The sequence below is a fragment of the Poecile atricapillus genome, chromosome Z (assembly GCF_030490865.1).
Source record: "Poecile atricapillus isolate bPoeAtr1 chromosome Z, bPoeAtr1.hap1, whole genome shotgun sequence".
Taxonomy (NCBI): Eukaryota; Metazoa; Chordata; class Aves; order Passeriformes; family Paridae; genus Poecile; species Poecile atricapillus.
The window spans coordinates 127,262,260-127,284,381 of NC_081289.1; the positions used below are offsets into that span (position 1 = coordinate 127,262,260).

Genomic DNA, 22,122 nt, shown 5'->3' on the forward strand with positions numbered 1-22,122 from the left:
CCCTGTACACAGTTTTACTTGCTGTCATGTAAGACTACTCATGCTTCTGGAGAGCAGCAGACTTACCCTTGCATAACTGCAGTGATGAGTGAGGTGTACATATACGTATATATAAAAAGATAAAAGGAGATAGCACTTCCCATGCTATACATGAAGTACAACGATGTGCTGCAGCAAGATAAAGGGTGAAACTTGCTTTCCTGCAGATGGTTTGCACCAGCCCCTCCTTATCATTTATGGACACCTCCATCTTCTCAGAAACAAGTGGATGGAGTCATGGTGCCACTTCAGCTGTGGCTGAATCTCTTCTGTACAAGTCCTGCTGCTTGCATAGGGGCTGTGGGGTTGCTGCCAAATGAGAAAAATCCCAAAACACAGTTTTTCTGCTAGGACAGTGAAGTAAATGTGGTGAGTGAGGCTCAAGGCAACGGAGCTGTAAGTTGCCCTTACTCCTTGTGTGCATACGAGGTGGCAATCACTGGCCTCCTTGGGGCATGACAAGCAGGCAGTTGTGATTTCAAAACATCTTAAATCTGTGGTGGGGTCAACCCCTTCCACTTATTTTGGGACTCTTCTCAAAAAGAATTGTCATGCACAGACTATCCAGTTCTGCACCGGTGGAAAGGAGCCTAGAGTTCATAGACATAACAGTTGATAGAAAGAACACTGGTATTTCAAGGCTCAAAAGTAAGATAGGAACTCTTAATCTCACAGATTCAGTTTGCATATTAAATTTTAGAGGAAAAATAAGTTTTTGCATCTCTCATTTGCTGCTTTTTGAAAGGTCTTGGGTGTAAGAGATGTGTAAAAGAGGCATTATGCCTCTCTGAGGGTTGCTATATTATAACAGTTTTCTGCTTTTTATCTGCTTCTAAGATGGAAGAGCTTCCCAGTCCCTAGTAACTTGATAATTTTTTCCATAAATATAAACAAATGATCCATGCCAACTTGCAAACAGACCTTTTTTGTAGCCACTTTAATGATAGAAAATACTGCAGTATGAAAGATTCTTTCCTTTAGCATAATGGGACAGAAGAATACAGAAGAAATGTTACAGAGTGAATAACTAGGGTTTTATGTGGGAAAACAACATTTTTTTCAACCACCATAATAACAGATTTTAAAATTATTAAATTTTTCCAGGAGTTGAATTATTTAGTTAAAATGCAGATATCATCGTGCCTTTTTTTGTCATTTACAAATTTTTACAAAACTTACTTGGAAAGGTTCATCATGAGTATGAGTATTTAATATCTTCCTTAGTAATAAGGTGGTATTCATGAAAACTGAAAGGTGTGAAAAGTATCTAAATACTTGTGGCTCCTCGTGACAGTATTTAGAGCCAAGAATGCTGTCATTGTATTTCTGGTAGCATGCTGCTTTAGTCAATGCTAGACTGTAAAATATGAAGAATTTAGGAAAGCAGTGGCCATTTTGAATTTTTTTTTTTTAAATCAATTTTGTGCTTCCAGTTAGAGGCAGGTTCTATTATGTGAAGTTTTGGTACAACAAATGTGGTACTTGCTGAAATGCCACTTCAAACTTTGTCTCATAAAGACACTGTACTAAGAAACTGTTCTCCTGTTTCAGTTGTATTAGTAGGGGTTTTTGTATCAACTGCTAAAACTTCACATTTTTAGGAGACTCACCACAGGATTAAGTATGTTGTAGATGGGTATTTCCTGGTCTGTGATTTTTTTTGCTTGTTTGTTTGCTTTTGGGTGTTTTTTAATAAAGCTTATCTCAGTAGAAATTTGTTCTGGTTAATTCACAACTGGTCCCTGTGTGAGTTTCAAAGATGAATCTAGGCAAGCTAAGGCGTGATGGAAAGTGAGCAGGTCAGAGGTGAACCTGCCCTGTGACTGCCCTGTTATGTGCCTGGTGGGCATGATGTGCTGTGACAAGGGACCACCACTTCATCTGGGTCTTCAGTCCAGGGGGACACTGCTGTGCTAGGGCAAGTCCAGGTTCTGCCTGTTGTTCTCTCTGTTTGCCTGCTCCAGGTGTTGGAAAGGAGCTGCACAGACTATAGTACCACCTCCAGTCACCAGCAGTGGAGCAACACTGAACCAAGCTAATTTTGTTTCTGATTCTCTAGAAACAAAATTTAAACAGCCTGCTGCTTTTATTAAGTTGTAGTCCATTAATATATGGCCAGCTGATGAAAATGAACTGCTTGAATACTTGTATAAGATCCCACAGCAAGACAATACCATCAACTAAACCTTCCACTCAGAACTGCAGTAAGGCTGCTGGTTTATGCAAAATGAAGTCAATGTTAATTTTGTTCTGGAATAAACAGCCAAGCCTTACAGGAAATACATATGGTTAACTGCAATCTCCTAACCATTCCACTACATCAGTCACATTCCTCAGAGATGTATGTCCAGGAGTATTTTTTGATGCATGTAAAGATGTGTGGCTTTTAATTGAATTTGTTCACATGATTTAGAGGACCTGTAAAAGCAAGCACTAATGTATTTAAACCAGGCTATCTGATTTGTGTTCAAGGTTCACTGTAGAGCCTTAAAGCAGTTGTTTTACCCAGGGTTACAGACAACTTCACACTGCTATCTGACATACCAATATTTTCATAAACATGATTTTTTGTGATCAGAATTAGCAGTTATAGCAGAGATGTCTTTTCCTAATGACCAAGAGTAAAATGAGTCGCAATAATGATGATTTACTTACCATAAATAAATTCTAAGAAGAGGACTTCAAACTGGGTAGTTTGAATTTTATAATAAAATACGGTTCTCTTTTTCTATACTGATACCCATTAATAGATTCAGAACCCCTACACCAGTTACAGGGACTAGATATGAAGGTGTCAGATATTTTTTCCTACTCTTTCCCAATGTAGTGATTTATACTGAGCACTGTAAAATATAAACAGAAGGGTTATTTTATGTAGGAACAATGACTTTTCATTATATATTGCCCCCCGCCCCCTTTGGTGCTTCAGAGGATCATCGAAATGAAGAGCAATTTTTAGAAAGTGAGGATGTGATTCATGTGTACTTGCTAGCACAAGGAAACAGCTGATTTTTTTCAAAGCTGGTCAGAAAAAAGGATAATCATCCTAGGTTTCATTTAGTTTATACTCTTCAGCAGTATTTCTAAAAACTTCACCCCTGGGACTTGGAAAAAGTAGTGCAACTCCAATGAGTAGAAGGCACAGTAGAGCTTACTGTAAGAAAAAAAGAAATAGCAGGATAGTGCTCTTTCACTAATAGAGTAAAAAAGAGTCTATGGAAGAGAGACAAATAAAAAGCAAGCTGCTGGATAGACATTGTGAACCTGAGCATCTTTAAGTGTTTTAATGAAAAATTTCCAAGACAGACTAGAAAGCTGACTTTTTTTACACACGTAATAATGTTTTGAGTAGTTGATGTGTTTGCCAAACTTTATTGTCACCATGATAAGTAATGACAAATACAAGGAACATTTGAATTTGTATTTTTGAAGATTTTATAAATTAAAAAAAAAAATTAAAGTTGCTTTGTGCTTCTGCAAATGATTATGGAAATGTCCTGCTGCTGGCTTTACAGGTGGTTGGTGGTGTTGGTATGTCAACAGTAGTGTGATGCTTGGCTGTTACTAGTAGGCTTTGTGGCCACAAGAGTGGCAGAGGTGACTTTGTTATGTCCTATACAATGGGGACATCCTGATACCTTAAAAAAGATGGGTAGCATGAGCGTCTCCAACACTTTGGTTTTGGCTGTGCTTTCCCCATGCACAAAGGGACCTCCTGTAAAAGTACACATGAAACAATGTTTTCAGTTTGGTAGCTGGGGTGAATGAAACACGACATAAAATAATTGCATTTGAAGGTTAATTATGAGCATGTTTGTAGGGATGTTTCTTTACTCTTGTTATTTGAATTAAACTGCTCACTTCTTTGAGGTCCAATAGCAGTATCTCAGAACCAGGGGGACACACAGGTACTAGAGACCTTGCAAAACACACTGTTTATTTCGCTTTCTAAACCTGTAGTTATCTGGGATTCTTCCTTCTTACCCTTAACTCACCCCTGTTCAGCTTCTGCTGCCACACAGAACTGGAGCTTAAAACTACTTCTGCAGCCTAATCCAGATGCATTTCTTGCATGCGATGCAACATGTGTCGAAGCAGACCTTGTGTTTGGTGTTGCAGGGAGAGTGCTCGGATTCCTCTGCATTTCTGCCCTCTGCTGCTTGCTGATCTCCTCGGCAGAGGGTGCCGGCTCCTGCTACTGCTGCTGCTGTGAATGCTCGCCCTGCTGATCCAGGCACCATGATAGGAAGCGCCTGGGCCTTTCCTAAACAAACAGGTCCAGGGGAAAAAGTGCAAGCCTGACCTATGCTGTGGCCAAAGCAACAAGCAGAGATGAGGGTGCCATTTTGTAGTAAATGTAGGCTATTGTGTCTCAGCAAGAAGCCAGAAAGTGTCCTTGATGCTTTTACAAAGCTATTCTGTGTGTACATGCCAGAGTTTTTCTGCTATACACTGCTTGCAAGACAACGGCTTAAAAAACAAAACAAAAAAATGAAATCTGTAAGAGTGCCTTTAAATTAATTGTTGTTTGCTTGCAATGAAAGTTTTAGCTGTAAAACCTATAAGCATGTGTTAATGTGAGGAAGTTTTTGGCAAATCACTGAATATCTGTTTGGCTACATAAACTTTAAAGCCCAGCACTCTGATTTCTCAGTAAAATTACTATATTTTTGCTGTACTCTGAAGCATGGCCAGAGTTTTGAGTGCCTGAATATTGGACCCAGGTAAGACTGCATTTCAGAATTTGGTAGTTTTTATCTCCCTTTCTTACCTTCAATAAAAACTGATGCACATTTTCTATCTCAGATGGATTTTCTGCATCTCTTTTTGATTGTTGCTGACAAGGTTTCAGGATGAAGAAGTTTTTTATATTTAATCAGAGCCTGGCATTTCTAGCACAGCTTTCAGAACATACATCTATTTTAAAAATGCAACAACTAAATTTTAAATACAAGATGATAAAGTACTCTAATAATTTGTGCGAAAAACAAACCTTGGCATTTGGAGGCTAAAAATTTTTATTCTTTTTTTTGTGTGGTGAGGAATATACATCTGAAAATTGATCTTTTTTTTCCTTAGGCCTGTGAAAGATAGATAGGTTATAGCAATGATAATACAAAATAAAACTGCTCTTGGGATAAAATAAATCTGCAGGAAGAAAAAGAGTTTGATAACTATGTTGTGGTGTTTTGTCTTTTCAGCTAGATACTATTCTTGTGCTCATGTGTCTTTTAGATTGTGTAGACAAATATATAAATAAAAGTATGCTGATGTACATAGGCAGTTTTGGTTTGTTCTTGAAATTGTTATCAGAGCTTGAAAAATGTCCCAGTTGTAGAAAACTAAAGCTGCCTTACTGATCAGAGGCAGAATGAGAGGACAGATGGTGAGTTTTAAATCTTATTACAAACTGTCATTTCAATAGTGTGGCTATGTATGAAACCGTGCCTTAATTACTCTTGAGGGAAGAGTTCTTTTTCTTTCTTTTTCTTTTTTCTTTTTTTCTTCTTTCTTTCTTTCTTTCTTTCTTTCTTTCTTTCTTTCTTTCTTTCTTTCTTTCTTTCTTTCTTTCTTTCTTTCTTTCTTTCTTTCTTTCTTTCTTTCTTTCTTTCTTTCTTTCTTTCTTTCTTTCTTTCTTTCTTTCTTTCTTTCTTTCTTTCTTTCTTTCTTTCTTTCTTTCTTTCTTTCTTTCTTTCTTTCTTTCTTTCTTTCTTTCTTTCTTTCTTTCTTTCTTTCTCTCCCTCTCTCCCTCTCTCCCTCTCTCCCTCTCTCCCTCTCTCCCTCTCTCCCTCTCTCCCTCTCTCCCTCTCTCCCTCTCTCCCTCTCTCCCTCTCTCCCTCTCTCCCTCTCTCCCTCTCTCCCTCTCTCCCTCTCTCCCTCCCTCCCTCCCTCCCTCCCTCCCTCCCTCCCTCCCTCCCTCCCTCCCTCCCTCCCTCCCTCCCTCCCTCCCTCCCTCCCTCCCTCCCTCCCTCCCTCCCTCCCTCCCTCCCTCCCTCCCTCCCTCCCTCCCTCCCTCCCTCCCTCCCTCCCTCCCTCCCTCCCTTCCCTCCTCCCTTCCCTCCTTCCTTCCCTCCTTTCCTTCCCTCCCTCCCTTCCTTTCTTTTCTTTCCTTCTTTTCTTTCTTTCTTTTCTTTCTTTCTTTTCTTCCTCCTGTGTCTTGGTTATTGTGAAATAGCATGCTGTATACAAATCTTTCTGTTCCCCAGTGCCTCTTTTCACCCCCACATCCTGCCCAGCACTGAAGTCTTATCTTTGGTGTTGCACATAATTTTGTTAAATGGTGAGAGTCACACTTACCTGTGTCTGCTGATTATTGCTGATGGGCTCATAGGTGGCAGTGCTGGAATGGATAAGACCCATTTTGACTTGTACTTCTTAACTACCAGGGGTTTTTGAGAAATCTGCTTTCAGACTTAGACAAAGAGCTTGGCTTTCCTTCATAGTCCTTTTTCTCTTAGAAGATTTTCTAATCAAGACCTGGAATTTGATTAATTGGTATTAGCAACTTATACTAATATTTTAATTTGTATTAGCAAGTGATACTAATATTTTGATATGAGATTACTAATATAATGGTGCATTAGACAATAGGCAAGGTAAATCTTCATTTTAGTAATGAAAAGTATGTGATGTGCTTACACTGGACTGGGTAATATTGAGAATTCTCAGCACCTAATGAACAGAGAAAATAGTCTAAAAATGAGAAACGTTTTGTTTTCAAAAGCTAGGATTATGATTTGTATATATGTACATGTACAAATTAAGCAGCAATTAATAATATAGGTGTATCAATCTTGTGAAGTATGAAAAATAACTTAAATATTCACTGACATTATAAAATATTGCCTCTCATTTTGAATTTGCCTTAGATGAGACATAAACTCCTGTGTAACTTTACAGTTCTGCGCAGATGAATTGCACTTATTACACACTTTCAGGTTTTTTTCTCTGGTTTGGAGATTGAATAAAAGATGGCGCTGGACAGGGGTGGACAGGATTGATGTACCAGGGCATCACTCCTGTTGCCTAGGACATTTGAACACTTTGTGTGAATTCAACTAGCTGGAGCTAGTGAGAGTCTTTAGATTTATTTCATCAGGCTGGGAATGGAGCCCAAAGCTGGTTTTATTTGTCATTGTCACTTTGATAAAGAGCTGATAGAATCAGCTGTTACACAGGAGCTTCTTTGGAAGACTGGAGAAAGCTAATTTAGAGGCAAACTATGAGCATTTTTAACGTTTCTAACCTTGTCAGGGCAAAAATGGGCTTCTGCATGTGTGCTCATGTAACTGGATAGGCTGATGTCCTTCTGCATCTGACGATGTCTTTCCAGTGCTTCATGTGCTGCTCAGAGCTTTTAGAGCTTCTCCAAATATTGTATGTAAATGGGCAAAAAACCAGATGAAGTTTCCCAGGTTGTTTTTGGTTTTTTTTTAACAAATGAAAATATGACCCAAAGATGATGACCTGTTTAGCCCTTATTAGTTTTTCTTGTTTTTAAGATGTTTTTCAAATGAGGGATGACTTTTACAGAGACTTACGAGTATCTATTTAAGAGGACTGAAATATGAAAAATGCATTGTTTCTCATTAAAGTACCTAATAATAATGAAAGATTAATAGATAATATTTTACTTGAATAATATCTGTGTATTTTGTATGCATATTGCAAGTCCATCAGAGAATATATCTCAATGTAATGTATTTCTTTTCCTGGTGCCTAATCAGTTTTCAGTATGAGATGTTACTTTCCTGTTTTTTGATCTACTTTTGACTTCAAATTTTGTATGAATGGCCAGATTCATTAGTTTAATGTTCAGAAAAGAAGTGATCATTTATGGGTTGTCATTGATTAAACAGAGGTTTTTCATTTTAAATGAAATTTTCTTGAAGGCTTTTCAGTGCTATGTAAGTTCATAAATGAACTAAATTATCAAAGCTAAAGTATATTAATTAATTTGTTATTAATGTTATAAATTTAATAATTGTTAAGCACAATATATTAACTGATTATAAGCCATGTGTAAAAGCAGTGTTTGCAAAAAGGGTTACTGTATGGTGTTACAGTACATACTGGAAGCTGCTAAATACAAGCCACATTTGAGTATTTTAAAAGAAAATATTGATTGAACTATCAAACTGTTTACTGGTAAATATGGATCTCTTGTCAAACTGAAGTGTCTCAGGAGCAACACTTATTCTAAAAATATTAGGATAAAAGTTTTTCTGCATTTTAACAGTCAGTTGTGAATAATACAAAAATATTGAAAAAGGACTTCTGGGGGATGATTAAACAGGTGCTTATCACATAAAATCCTTTCCTACAATTTTAAAGAAAAATGTGTAATTTTAAACTCATAAGTATGCGTGACTTGAGATATGGTGCTTGGTTTGGTTTTAGATTTGTTTCACAAAAAGAAAATAAATTCATGCAGGTGAGAGGGCTCCTACAAAACAATTTCAATTGTTGTGATGATTGTCTTGGAGACTAATAGATGTAGGTGTTTTGTGAATTGTAGGTCTCTTAGCTAAAACCTGGTGTAAAACTGGCTGGATTTGGAAGGGCCTCTGGCTGTAGCCCGTGGACTCTGAGCTGGTAAGGTGTGAGTCTCGTAGCACAAGAATGGTTCTGAGTTAATGCCTCTGTCTCACGACAACCTATGCTGTGAAGTGGGAAGGAGCAAAACATTCTCAGGATAAAGTGTTGCTGCAGGTCTGCATTTGTGGAAGAACCTCGAAAGGGGACATGGTGACTTGTGACAGTGAGGAGTGTTCACCGTCAGGCATGAGTGCGTCACTTGGTCCTATCAGCACATGGCCAGCATGGCCTGGTCTGAGGCTGCCAAGCCCTGCCTGTGTGTGCAGTCATCCATGGCTGATGAACTGAGCACCAGGCACTGGAGCAGAGCGGTCTAATGCAGCAGGACCCAGCTGTCACCACCACGCCAGAAGGCAGAGGCCCAAAAGGCACTCCTTGTCTGTGTGTAGGATGAGAGGCAAATCACTGGTATCAATAGGCAAGGAGTAAGGAAACATACCACAAGCTGCCTCATGCAAATATTGAGACTTCTTGTAAGAGGGATCTAAACCACAGAGGTAATAAGTATGCTATTCAGGAAATGACAGAGCTGCCTTTAGCCTGGTTATGTTATCATGTCTCCATCTCCCTCATGTGGACCCATAAACCCAACTTCACAGTACACCTGACTGTGGGACTGGAAACCACTTGGGCTTTATGATGGTTTACATAATTTGACCTAGAGGCATTCAGCTGGAATGCTCACTTACACAGGAAAACAAGCATGAAATTTTGTTTTGTTTCCCTGTGTGCATGAGACAAGGGTGTAATGGATGAGACTAGTTGTTTCTCTCGTTCCAGATGAATAGATATTTATTATTTTGTCAGTCTCTATAGGTGTAGAGCATATTTATAGCACCTAAATAAATAATCAAATGTAAGGTATGAAGGACACATTGAAATGAGTATTGGTTAGTGAACAACCTTCCTTGAAGGAACAATGATGCTATCACATGCACCTCAATAAGAAATACTGCAGTCATAGTTTAATAAGAACTGGAGCATGAACCAACAAAATTGCATGAAGCAACTTGCAGTTTGCTTTCAAAATGTTGGTATCTACAGTGTGTGATTTATGGGCATTTGCTAAGGCACGTTTATCAGAGCTGTATTGTGCTTGTTGCAGTGTTAGTAATCACTTCATATTCTACAATTCTCTGCTTTTGTCTGTGGAAATTTTTTTTATTTTTGTCCACAGCTGTGCAAAGGTGGATGAAAAACTCGTTTCTTTTAGCATGAAATTACAACCATTCAGCAGTATTTCTGATGAACTGTTAAAGCTTTACTTTGGCAAGGTCTCCAGTAGGAACACATCATTAAAATAAGAATGCCATGTTACAGGAGAAGTAAGATTAATCCAGCAATACCTGTAAAAAACTGAGGTTACATAGCAAGCCAGCTTTCTGTATGAAATAGCAATCCCTATAAAGCTTAGTTTGTACTGGTATAGCTGTATCAGTCTTAGGATAAGTGTACCATTGCAGCTCTCTGAATTAAATATTACACCTCTTTAAACATTTCCTAGCTATATCTATCTGCAAAAATGTGTAACGTGGGTATAAATTTCTTTCATGGGTATGCTATGGTAAATACTTATGGGGTGATTATTTACTTGTGGGGTGCATCTACACATAAAAATAGAAATAAGATTTTCATATGATTTTGCATTTTTAGGGTCATTGATCTGTCAGTTGCCAATATTCTGTCAGAGCAATAACCACCTGAACTATTCATTACTGCTTTCTCCTCAAGTCTGCTGTCATAACTGCAGCTGTTGTCACACTCTGGTCAACTTTTTTCTGATCTTAGCTTTTAACAGTAGCTTCTTTTTAATTTACATAGTTTTGATAGGATCAGATTCAGGAGAAAATAAATACATAGCAGAATATTGTAGAAAACTTAATATTTGTTGAAATTAAGCTCCATTTACTGTTGGGTGTTTTTTAGAGACTATTACATACATATGTACTCTGTCATTATGTGGAAATCTTTCAAGAGAATGATTAGTATATATTGTGTCATAAAGGATTCACAGTGGTCCCTAAAATAAGAGTTGAAATAGGGTGTCATTTCTGTTGCCTATGCAATTGCTCATGAGTCCCTATTGAAAATACTGCACCTGTAGACAATACCTGTAAAGACCCTGCTCTGGTATGGTTGAAAATCAGTGAAGCACATTATGACATTTATGATCTGAAGAAAAGCTTAATGTTCCTACATAGACATAGCTAATGCTTTTATTATCACTAGAGGGCAGTAAATACAAACATCGAATAATGTATTTTATCAGAACTTATCAATCTTTTTCTTCTTTTTTTCTTTTTAATTTAAAATAAGGGAACATAGGTCTTAATTAAACCTTAGCTCCTAGGTTTTACTACATATTTCCCCTAAAATATATCAGAAGAACATCGTCATCTCAGTCTAACAACATAAAATTCTCGTATTTTATGTATAAGAATGATATATTCCAAAAAAAAAAGGATATGGAATAGCCTATGCTGTATCATTTTACATAATTTTTAACAAATGTTATTTTGACCTGCAGAAGGCTTCCAAGAAAACGTTTTTGAAGCAGTATAATTGTGCAACAGTTAGCACACTTAAAACTGAGACTCCTTTAAAAGAACTGGAGATGTGTTCCACTTACATTCATCATCAGTTTTCAGCCATCAGAAGTTCATCTCTTTTTGATATCAGCAAATAAGACCCAGGTTTGTCTGCTGTCCCTGCGTCTCAGTGTGTGGCAGCTGGCTGCTGCAGTTGAAACAACTATTCATATTTGTAAAATTACTAATAGTTTGTTTGATACTTTTTTATTTAAATCCTACAGTTTCTCTCCTAGGCAGGGAGTCTTATGTAGAACCCAGAGAATCTTGGTGAGGCTGGTTGATTTAAGCAACCAAAGAAATTTAAGAAAAATTTTGAAAGGATTTTAAAGAAAAAAGTAAGCATAGTTTCCTTGTCTTTGACTGTCCTGCTGCTTCTACTTATCTGGCTCTGGGTTTTGGCTGAGTCCATCCACATGCTCTTGCTTGCTGGATGCAATGACCATTCGTGCTGTGGTCTTCCAGCGCTGAGTAGACTCTCCATTTTGTGGTGAAACTTTCTGGTGGTGTACATACCAGCACAGCTCACAGGTGGAGCTGGCTGGTGCTGTGAAAACTGTGCCAAATTTGTTACAAGAAGGAGCTGGATTTGACATGGGTGATTATTGTTGTTCGCTAGTGTGTGAAGGTCAGTCTAAAAATCATAGAAACATAGAAATGTTTGGGTTGGAAGGGACCTTAAGGATTATCTAGTTCTCACCACCTGCCACGGGGCATATTTTTTCATGTTTTCCCAGGCTCTTCATTCGGCTTATGGGATTTCTTTAGCCTATCTGTTCTTATAAAACCTTGAAAGCAAAACTGGTGATATGCTTAGATGTCTGCCTCTTTGCTTTACTTTTTGCTGCTTACTGGACAATATGCGCTACATCCAGAACACTTGTATTCAGAATTGATGCTCAGACATCTCTGAAAATGTTCTTAGTGCAACTTCACAGTCAATCCAAGGGGTTGCATTTGAAACCACTGTTCCTCCTCAAAGCTAAGTACATTTTTGTATTACCCATCACTTATCAGTAGTAGGAAAGACCAAGGTGGTAAGTCTCCCATGTGACAGTTCATGAAAGTACTGCAACTGAATCACGGAATCAGAGAATAAGGTTGGAAGTAACCCCAGAGGGTCCCACCTTCTTGCTCAAGCAGAACCATCCTGGAGCACATTGCATGGGATTGAGTCCAGATGGCACTTGAATATGTCTGGTGAGGGAGACTACACAGCCTCTCTTGTCAGTCTGTTTCAGTGCACAGTCACCGACATAGTAAGGTTCTTCTTCATGTTCAGGGGGAACTTTCTGTGCATCAGTTTCTGCCCATTGTCTCTTGTCCTATTGCTTGGCACCACTGAGAAGAGCCTGGTTCATCCTCTTAAGACCCTCCCTTCAAATACTGTTTACGTTGATGAGGTCCCCTCTCAGTCTTTTCTTCTTGAAGCTGAACATGCCCAGCTCCCTCAGCCTTTCATTGTAACGAGATGCTCCAGTCCCCAAATCATGTCTGTTTCCCTCTTCTGGACTTGTTCCAGGAGTCCCATGGTTCTCTTGTCCTGAGGAGCCCAGAACCAGACACAGCACTCCAGGTGAGGGGATGAGTAGAGGGGCAGGATCACCCCCTGTGACCTGCTGTCAGTGCTCTTCCTACTGCATATCCTGCATTCCCAGGATAACACTGGCCTTCTCTATGTCTTTTTTGTAGTGTGTGTTGGTTTCAGCTCAGTTAGTCTGAAGAAATTCCAGCTGCCTTCCATTGCTTCTTTGGTGCTAGAGAATCAGGTCTGGAGTGCTGTGTTTTCTGATTGTCATGATTCTCCGCAGTAGCTGTGGGCTAATAAATTAAACAGACTGAGGTTTTTCTTTTATTACAGAAGATTTGCTCTGCCACATGAATAATATTTTGCAAGGGTTTTTTTTTCCTACACAATATGCATAATAGCAAGTAGGAAAAGATACACTAAAGACTAGGTATTTAGTTAGTGGCAGATATTTGCCATGCATACATCTATCCACCATAACCTCCTCTGAAGCTAGTTATGCACTGATGGCAACCTGGGAATTCAGGAGGAAAATCAGCCAAAACCATTCCTGTAAATCTGAGCTGGTGTGAATTTCCTGACTATCCTCATCTATGTGTGCATACATCTAAGTTCATACTGCATGTAGCCAAAATCAGGGAGCATGCTTTCTAAATCAGTGAAGTCATACATTTATTAATACATCCATGAATACATTTCTTAATACATTTAATAAGGCATACATTTACAATCATTAATTTTATGAGGTTGAGACTATGACTCTTGAAAAAATAATACAAGTCAGTAATAAGCAGTATTACTGTATCAGGTGCAATTTCCTATTATCAGTATAGCCAATATGCAGCCACAGTGAATTGATGTAACATATATTTACATTGGAGGGTAATGTTTTTTCCTGTTTTTATGTCAAAATGACCTAGCTAATAACTTGATAAACACCGTTAATCAATAAATTAAACCAACTGAAACCCAGTAATTCTTATGATGTATCTTTGTCTCATACATTAGTGGGGAGGAAAAAATTTAATGATTTTTTAATACATACCAAACAGCTGGTGTAATTTACATGCCAGCCATTTTAAGTATTCTGTATCTGAATCAAGTTCTTTTGGGAACAGTTCTTTGGAAAGACTTGTTAACATTTCATGAAGAAACAGCCTTTGGTAATAAAGTAAGAGAAAAGATTTAAAACCTGGCTTTCTTGTGTCTTCTCGTGTTAGCCATTGCAACTAAAATTTGATACCCACATGCTTCATTCCTGAAGTAGCCAAAAGTTATTTTACCATTTTCTAAGTCATGCTTGAAATTGCCTTCTGAAGAAAGGCATCATATTTCCAGCTCTGTGTTGATGCTGGGTAGGTGGCAGCAGTGTTCTCTTGTGGGTGATCAGAAGACAAAGAAACACAGATGTAGAGAAGCTTTATATTCAGCGTTACAAAGCTGAGCAGGAAGAATCAGGAGAAATAATTTCTACAAGTACCTTTTTTAAGACTTCTTTAAGGTCTTACTGAGTGTCTAGTAACCCCAGGTCTGTTTTCAACACTTAATTGTTTTATACACATCTAGCTTCATAGATCCAGACCAAGTATAACTGTGAATATTAAAATGTGTCAGAAATGTCTTATACTATCTATTTTAAGGCAAACAGTATGCCTTCCACTTGAAAATACTTTAAGTACTGATGATGTGTTGGTTGTATCCAGTTGTCACATTGCTGTAGATTTCTCTCCTGTAAGGGATTTGTTGGTATCATATTTTGCCCTATTGATTTTTACAGGTTCAATTCTTTTTGAAGCACTTAATGTTGCTAACTACTTCAGCCAAAACCTCTCTTATGACCATTCTTGGTCAGCATCTTCCAGTGAATCAGCAGTCTGGGATTAGACTGAACACTGCACCTCATTCAGTTTGTCCTTAGGCATTTGCCCATTGTCATATAAGGTAACTCTCCCTCTCTTTTGACGCAACAAAGACTTAGAAATTTGCTGCAGTAGTGCATGTGCCTTGCACAGGGTGGAGAAAGATAATCACAGAACCAGAGAATGGCTTGAGCTGGAAGGGACTTTAAAGATCATCTAGTTCCAACCCCCCTGCCGTGGGCATAATGTATTCCTCCTTTCAAGTTTTGCTCTCTGAGTGACAGATGGTGGGATCTTTTATTTAATGCTTGAGTCAGCTCACTGACACACTCCACTTTCAATTAATCCCTTCTTTTTTTCAATGATGTATAGCTGTAATTGATTATAATAATCTGCTGAGGCAGAAAAAGCAAAAGTTGGATAAATAAAGTGAGAATTTGAGGACTCTTATTATCTCACTTCTTACATCTCCTTGGAAGCTTAACATTTACTGGGAATTGTAAGACACATACCTTGCTTTAGCATAATAGTAACTGCTTTTATCTCTTTAAATAAAAAAGCATTAGAAAGTAGCAGCTTGGCCCAATAGTCTGAGGTAGAACAGGTTTTTATGTAGATGGCATAAAATCCAAAAAATTTTCATTGTTAAAATACATCATAAACTGCTTATGAAACAAGATACGTCTATTTATGTTGGGTTTTTTCCCATAAAGAAAACCTTAAAATATATTTTTCTTCCATATGAAAAATTAAACTCACTAGGCAATAGAGATGTATATACACACAATACTAATTTTAACTGCTTGGATGGTGTGTCCATTGAAAACTGGTAAATGCTACTGAAGTGACGAGACCTTAGCCCAATTATTTTTGAATGGCATGTGAATGCTGCAGGCAGGGATGCCATTAGTAAAGGGTATTTGCTGTCGGGGGGGAAAAAAAAAAAAAGAAAAAAGAAATATCCCATGCCCAGGAGAGTCCCCAGCATCAGCCAATGGGAAATTACCATACATCATGACACCAGCTCTGCGGATTTATATCTTTTAGGGTGACACACTATTGGCTGCTAGTATGGCTCTATGGGAGGGATCGCTGCCACTGTCTGTGGCTTCCTCTTCAGGTCCTTATTTGGTAGCTGTTGATAGAGCAAGTCTTTGAGCAGCTGAGCATCTTGACATACATTATTCATTAAATCCTGGTGTTCAGGAAATATGCATATCCCTAGCTCTTCAGAAATTTCTTCAGCTCGTACAATATGTGTCTTCAACGTTGCCTCTGAATGCTTGGAGTTTCACAAATGGCATTTATTCAATCGGAAGACCACACGGTTGGATTTCATTTCAGTATGCCTTCTGAGCACACAGTTGCTGAGAACCTGAAGACCAGCAAAAAGAATTAGGAGAGGAAAGAAGTAATCTTTATTCTTGGAAGTCTTTTGCAGTGTCAGATAGCAAAGAACTGATTAGCTTAGATTGGTAGTATAGACAAAATCAAAAATGCCTGAGGCAAACTATTTACTCTCAGTTTCTTGGGGCTACATAAAGGTAGGATTTTGTTTTACCTTTTAAGAACTTTGATTTATGGTGCATGATTGCATGATCACTGGATAGCATGAGGATTTTTGGGTGATATGAGTATGAATAATTTGAAGTAAAAAATCAGACAACAAGCCTTTGTTCAGCAAGAAGAATGAGCTGCACAGTATAGTCGTTCTTAGAGACTGTGCTGGGACTTTTAAAATAATATTGTTTCAGTGCATGTTTAGACCAAGTCTAAAGCCAAAGAAATTCAGAACAGTTTTGTGTTCTTTCAGAAAAAGGTTGCTACAAAACTGCATTTCTAGCCACTAAAAGGTTAAAAACTCCAAATACCTTGAAACAGAGATACTATACAACAGAAGACAGCTTGAGTAAAAAAGCTGAGGATAATGGGTGGATGCATGACTCATAATGGTTTTATTAGCTGAAGAAAGGTGAAATTATGAACACTGCTCCAAGAGCACTTTTGGTAGCCTCTGTGTGTGTGACAGCTTATTGATTAAAACAAAGGTTGCTACAAAACTGCATTTCTAAGCACTAAAAGGTTAAAATCTCCAAATACCTTGAAACAGAGATACTATACAATAGAAGAGAGCATGAGTAAAACAGCTGAGGATAATGGGTGGATGCATGACTCATACTGGTTTTATTAGCTGAAGAAAGGTGAAATTATGAACACTGTTTCAAGAGCATTTCTGGTAGCCTCTGTGTGTGTGACAGCTTATTGATTAAAACATTAGAAATTGCCATCTTCTAATACTGATCTATATTGTTACATGGGCAGTGTGAACTAGATTGAAATGGCAATACTGATAGAAAATGAAATTAAATAATCTTTATCTCTTTTAGGGAAAAGTTTTGCATCAAGGAGTTAAATCAGTATGCCTGTCAACACACAGAACTGAAAACACTTAATAGAAAACCGCATCTGAGCCTTGGTTTATCTCTAAAAATTATATTTGGGCATTAGAAAAATGCTGCTGCTTTTATACTCTTATAATTGTTATCAAGTGTGTTAAAAAAAAAAACCATCCTGTGCTTGACATACAGTAAGTGTGCCAAATCATTCTGCTTTAGAGAAACTGATTTGTCCTGAAGTAAATAATGCTTGTGTTGAATTAAATTACTAGAAATGACACAAGCATTATATTTGTGCAATTGAATCTCTTATGCTTTTTTTTATTAATGCCTACTTTTACAATAGATGTATGTATTTTAAAATAGAAATGCAAAGCCTGATTATGTCCAATTGTGGGTATTCTCAGATAATGCTGAATTTTTACGCTATATTATCAAGGATTTTGATCAGTCATTTGTGAAGAAATTTCATCCCATTATGCTAGCTAGGTAGATTTCTTTCTTGTATACCAAAACAATGAGATGAAATTACTTCGCTTTTCAGCTAAAAGTAATTTATCGTAATTTACTAGAAAGTATTTCCTGCATTTCTAGGCAGCTGCTGTCATGTTCCTCCTTGCTAAATCACAAAAATTCAATCACCAATTTAAAAAAGAGAAAAGTTTACTCTTACTGTTTAGCCTTTAGAATTGATAGACTTTTCTTTTTTCAAATTGAAGTTTAGCAGAGACCATGGTAGCTGTAATTGAGTACAAAGGGGGAAAGAATTTCCTTTGTATAGAGAGTCTCCTATACTGTCTACAGACAGTGATCTTAGTTAAGAAATGTCCTGGGGTGACTTTAAGTCATGCTAAGTCATGCTTGAGCAAAATTTTATCACAGTGCTTTTTGAGACAAAAGAAAGGGGGAAGAAGCAAAGATGTTCTGTGTTTTATGACATTGAAAACAATTATGTATTTATGTAATTTTGAGGATTGAAATATCTAATTCTCAGATATTACATTGTTTATGTTTCTGTCCTTCATTATACACATATTTCTGTGTGCTCCAGGCTGTACTTTATCCCCTATGGATTATATTTTGGAAAATTAGAATGTTTACCCTCGGTTTGTATTGAGTATCTGTTCTTGAAAAAAATGAGCACCACTATCACAATGACAGCTTTAGAGATATCTGCCTTTCTGTAGGTTATTATAAGAAACAGTGTCTGGCCTTGATGTTAATTAAACCTATGGGCTTTCAACCCAAACCTTTAGCTGTTAAGGTTGCTGTTCATGTATCCAGAATGCTGCTAAAATCAAAGGTAGTTTTGCATCCATAAGCAGTACATACAGAACCCTTATGTTAATTTGTTAAAGCTGACTTATTTAAAATTCCTTCTTTGTTTTATTGTAGAATACAAGCTTTCTAAATCTAGTAATATAATATAGTTTATTAATTTTGGGATACCAGCATATTTGAAAAATGGCATTGGTAGATATTTCAGAAAAAAAATGTAAGTATGTAAGTTGAATGTTCCAAGTATTAATTGTGTGTTATATGGATGTATTCTATTCATGTATGCTTTTAGAAATGTTATCTAGAAAAGAGGCAGCCAGAAAGGCTGGAACTGGGATCTTTGCCATGTGGGTTTGGGAGCCAGTGCTATGAGAGTCCCCTGTCACTCTTGAACATTTTTATTCCAGCCTCCACTGGACTTGGAACTTGATAAATGCTCTAACTGAAAGCCAGGCAGGACTGGGCTTTTTGGTCCACAGACTGCTTTTTTGCTCTAGCTTCACCTTTAGTATTGCCAAAGGCTGTGGTGGAGGCAGTCCCTTCACAGACCCTGGGATGCAGCAGGTTTCTTTACAGGAACAAAAAGCCTGCATGGAAGAGACCCAGCTGTGAAGGGAGTCAACATCAAGAGTGGTTCTGTGTGCTTCCTTTCAACACCACTAGCTGCTGGCTGCTTCTTTACTTAAGCTCTTTGTTATGGAGTCAAGAACTTCACACAAAATTTGTAAAATCTTCTAAAGTGTAAACAATAACCCCTATATATACATAAAGCATGCGGCCCAGACTTGTTCATGGCCATGAATCAACTCTATTTGAATCTTGGGAGTTGATGTTTCTTTCTTATATATGTTCAAAATTTCCCAAAAATGTGTGAAAGGCTCTGGTTGCCATCTGGGAACATGGTTACTCCAAAAGTTTGTCTGTGTTTTCTATGTATCTTTGCTGACATCAGAAAAGTATCTTATTTTTCGGAAAAAACCCCTCCATGTATGTTTATCCTAGGCTGACAGCAGTAATATAGATGTAGAGATGTGCACACATTGGGCTTCAACCTAGAAAGACCTAAACTACAAACCCCTTCTTGGGCGGTTAACACAGTTTAGGAAAATTTTCTCGGTTCATTATCATTAATGTATGTACCTTTATTCTCATGTATTACAGTTTTTGCTACAACAGACTTCTAAGGTTCATAAAAGGAGATAAAGGTGCACATCTACTATTTTTCACTTCAGGGATATTTTTGATATTATTTGAATACTCTCCTTGTATTTGTTGAGGGCTCTGAACCTTATAATCCCCCCCATCCCCCTAACCCCTTCTGAAACTAAAATAAATATAAACAAATGAAACTATAAAAATTCTGCTTAAGGAAATATTTTCAGGACTTTTTCTTAGAAAAGAGTTTATGGGTCCATTGCTCTGGCATCAGTATTTGGCAGTGAAGTACTGTATAATTAGCTTAATGGACATTTTATAGCCAGTTCGTTTCCAGGGGGATTTTCTAAGGCTATAGTCAAGGACTGTGGTATTCCAGAGGGATGTATGTGTCATTTTTCCAACCTAACAATGCCTAGTGGGATGTGTGAAAATATTTCTTTTTGGGAAAGAATACAATATACACGTAGACCAGCTGAAAACCTCTGCTTCCTCCCCATGCTGAGCTCACAATATCATAATTAAAATGTACAGTTTAAATATTTATTAATAGCAGGAGTTTTGATCTTAATGACTTATTTTCTTGAATTTGGAAAGTATATGGCATTCAGATTTTTAAAATTCTTACTCAAAATATCACTCTTAATATTTACTTTAAGAACAAGGTGTTTTTATGTCCTGTTTGACTTTTTTGGAACATGCAAAGTGTTACTTCCAGGACGCCAAATTATGAGACTGTGGATTCTAGCCAAGTTTCAAGCACTTAGGGGTATTTCTTAGATAAGTAAAACAGTGCTGGCTTATAGATGTAACCAACTTCTCTGGTTGGCAATAAGAGCTTTTGGGAGCCATGTGAGAGTTAAAATTTCATTATAAGGTAATTGTGCAGAGCTGTGTAAATATGTGGATTTTTGAAGCAGTAATTATGTATGGGTGCACTTGGGCCCAAATTAAATCTTTGAGAAATAAGTAAAATAGGGGAAAAAATGGGGGTCAATTTGGTTTTGCTGTTTTGATTGGTTTTTTCTTAGAAAAAGGTTTTTTTTCCTCAAAAGGCAAGTTATTAAACATATGGGGAATGAGCAATGTACAGATACAGTGAAACAGTATAAACAAAAAAATGCCTGAATACCTTGATTACTATTTGTCTCTTGTTTGACTTTTTAAATTTTTTCTTCTCAAAGAGCATTATTGTTCTACTTCAGAAGCTGCTGTCTGCATATGGTCTTCAGCTTCCTCTGATTCAATGGCAATGGCAGTTGTAAGGCTTTGTCAGATAATTAGAAAATCAAAACAGCCCTCTAAACTCATGCTTAGTCCATAAGTTTTCAAACTAAATGTCAATTAAAGTTTTGCTTCTGTGGCATCGGCAACATGTGAAAGAGTTATGAGGGAATCATGCAGCTACAGTTCTTCAAAGCCAAAGGCAATTCCAATTGAATTTGCTCTCAGCAGGAAGGCCTTTGCAGAGGTTGAGGGACTTGTTTTACTTTACACCCTTGTTCAGCAGTAACATAGACTGTTCTGCAGTTCTCATGCAGATGGTTGAGTTTTCATGTTCTACTGACTTGGGGGGGTGTTGGGAGGTGGGAAGATGAGGGTTTGCATCAGACTAGTGGGGAACATTGCATTAGGAAAGACTGTTATGTGCCTTCCATTTGTTGTGGATATTCATGCAACAAACACTGAGCAGAAACTTCTTAGACAACATGTGCTCCCTAAGTTCTGTAAGATGATTCCCAGTATTCAATAACAAAGATCTCTACCCACTTCCTGCAGTTTAATTTATTGTTTGGGGGGGTGGGATCCTGCCTATTTCCTGTGTCAGGTAGCTGCAAACACTGATTTGTTCCTCTTTCAAAGCTGGGAAACTTTTAAGAAGACTTCCTGAGGAGTACCAGCCAGTGGTGGCTAGATGGTCTTTTTTTCCACAGTGTGGAACATGACACTATTGGTGTTTTTCTGCAGCAAAAACAGCATCACCAAGTTGGGCATTAGGTAGAAGGGTTTACTAGGAAACAACCAAGCAGATGAGGATCTATTGAAGTTAGGATCCAGTGAACTAGCTAATTAAACTAAGGAAGAGAGAATATTGAAGTAATAATGGATAAACTGATGACATGCCTGGAAGTTAAAGTGGTTTTGTCAACTCACGACATTTTATTAAGATTCCTATCCACAGTATTTGATTTGAAGCTGCAGCCTCTGGATGCCATCTGGACACAAGCTATTCCATGGCTTCTTCAGTTTTTGTCTTATATATTAGTTTCTCACCTTTTGTGGGAACAGAAGAAAAAGTGTGTAAGCATGACATAAGTGTCTGAAGTATTTAAAAGTTTAAAGACAGACTTCTAAAAAAAGATCTTGGGATTTTTCGACCAGTCGTTTTACTGCTTTGTAAACGTGGCTTGATTTTTCAACATCTGACATTGGTGACAAACATTAGACATTGCTAAAGAGGTTGAGACTGGTTTTGTCTAGAATGCATAGCTGTTTAGTTCTCATAGTAGGTATAGCTGCATTTGCAGTATGGTTCTAATTTTCAGACATGTGTTGAGCACTTCCTAACACATGGATATATCTGAGATAAAAGCCAAGCCTTTGGCTTGTGACTAAAGTAGGATTCAGTCTTCATAGCTGTGGAACTTCCTGAGCTGATGACATGTAAAGATGGCAGGAAA

General features: G+C 37.6%; 1 protein-coding gene across 4 annotated transcripts in view; it reads left to right on the forward strand.

The window, feature by feature from the left end:
• The window catches only part of PDE4D (phosphodiesterase 4D), a 313,752-nt gene that overhangs the window by 272,662 nt on the left and 18,968 nt on the right, over positions 1–22,122 (forward strand). The gene's annotated exons all lie outside the window — the stretch shown is intronic.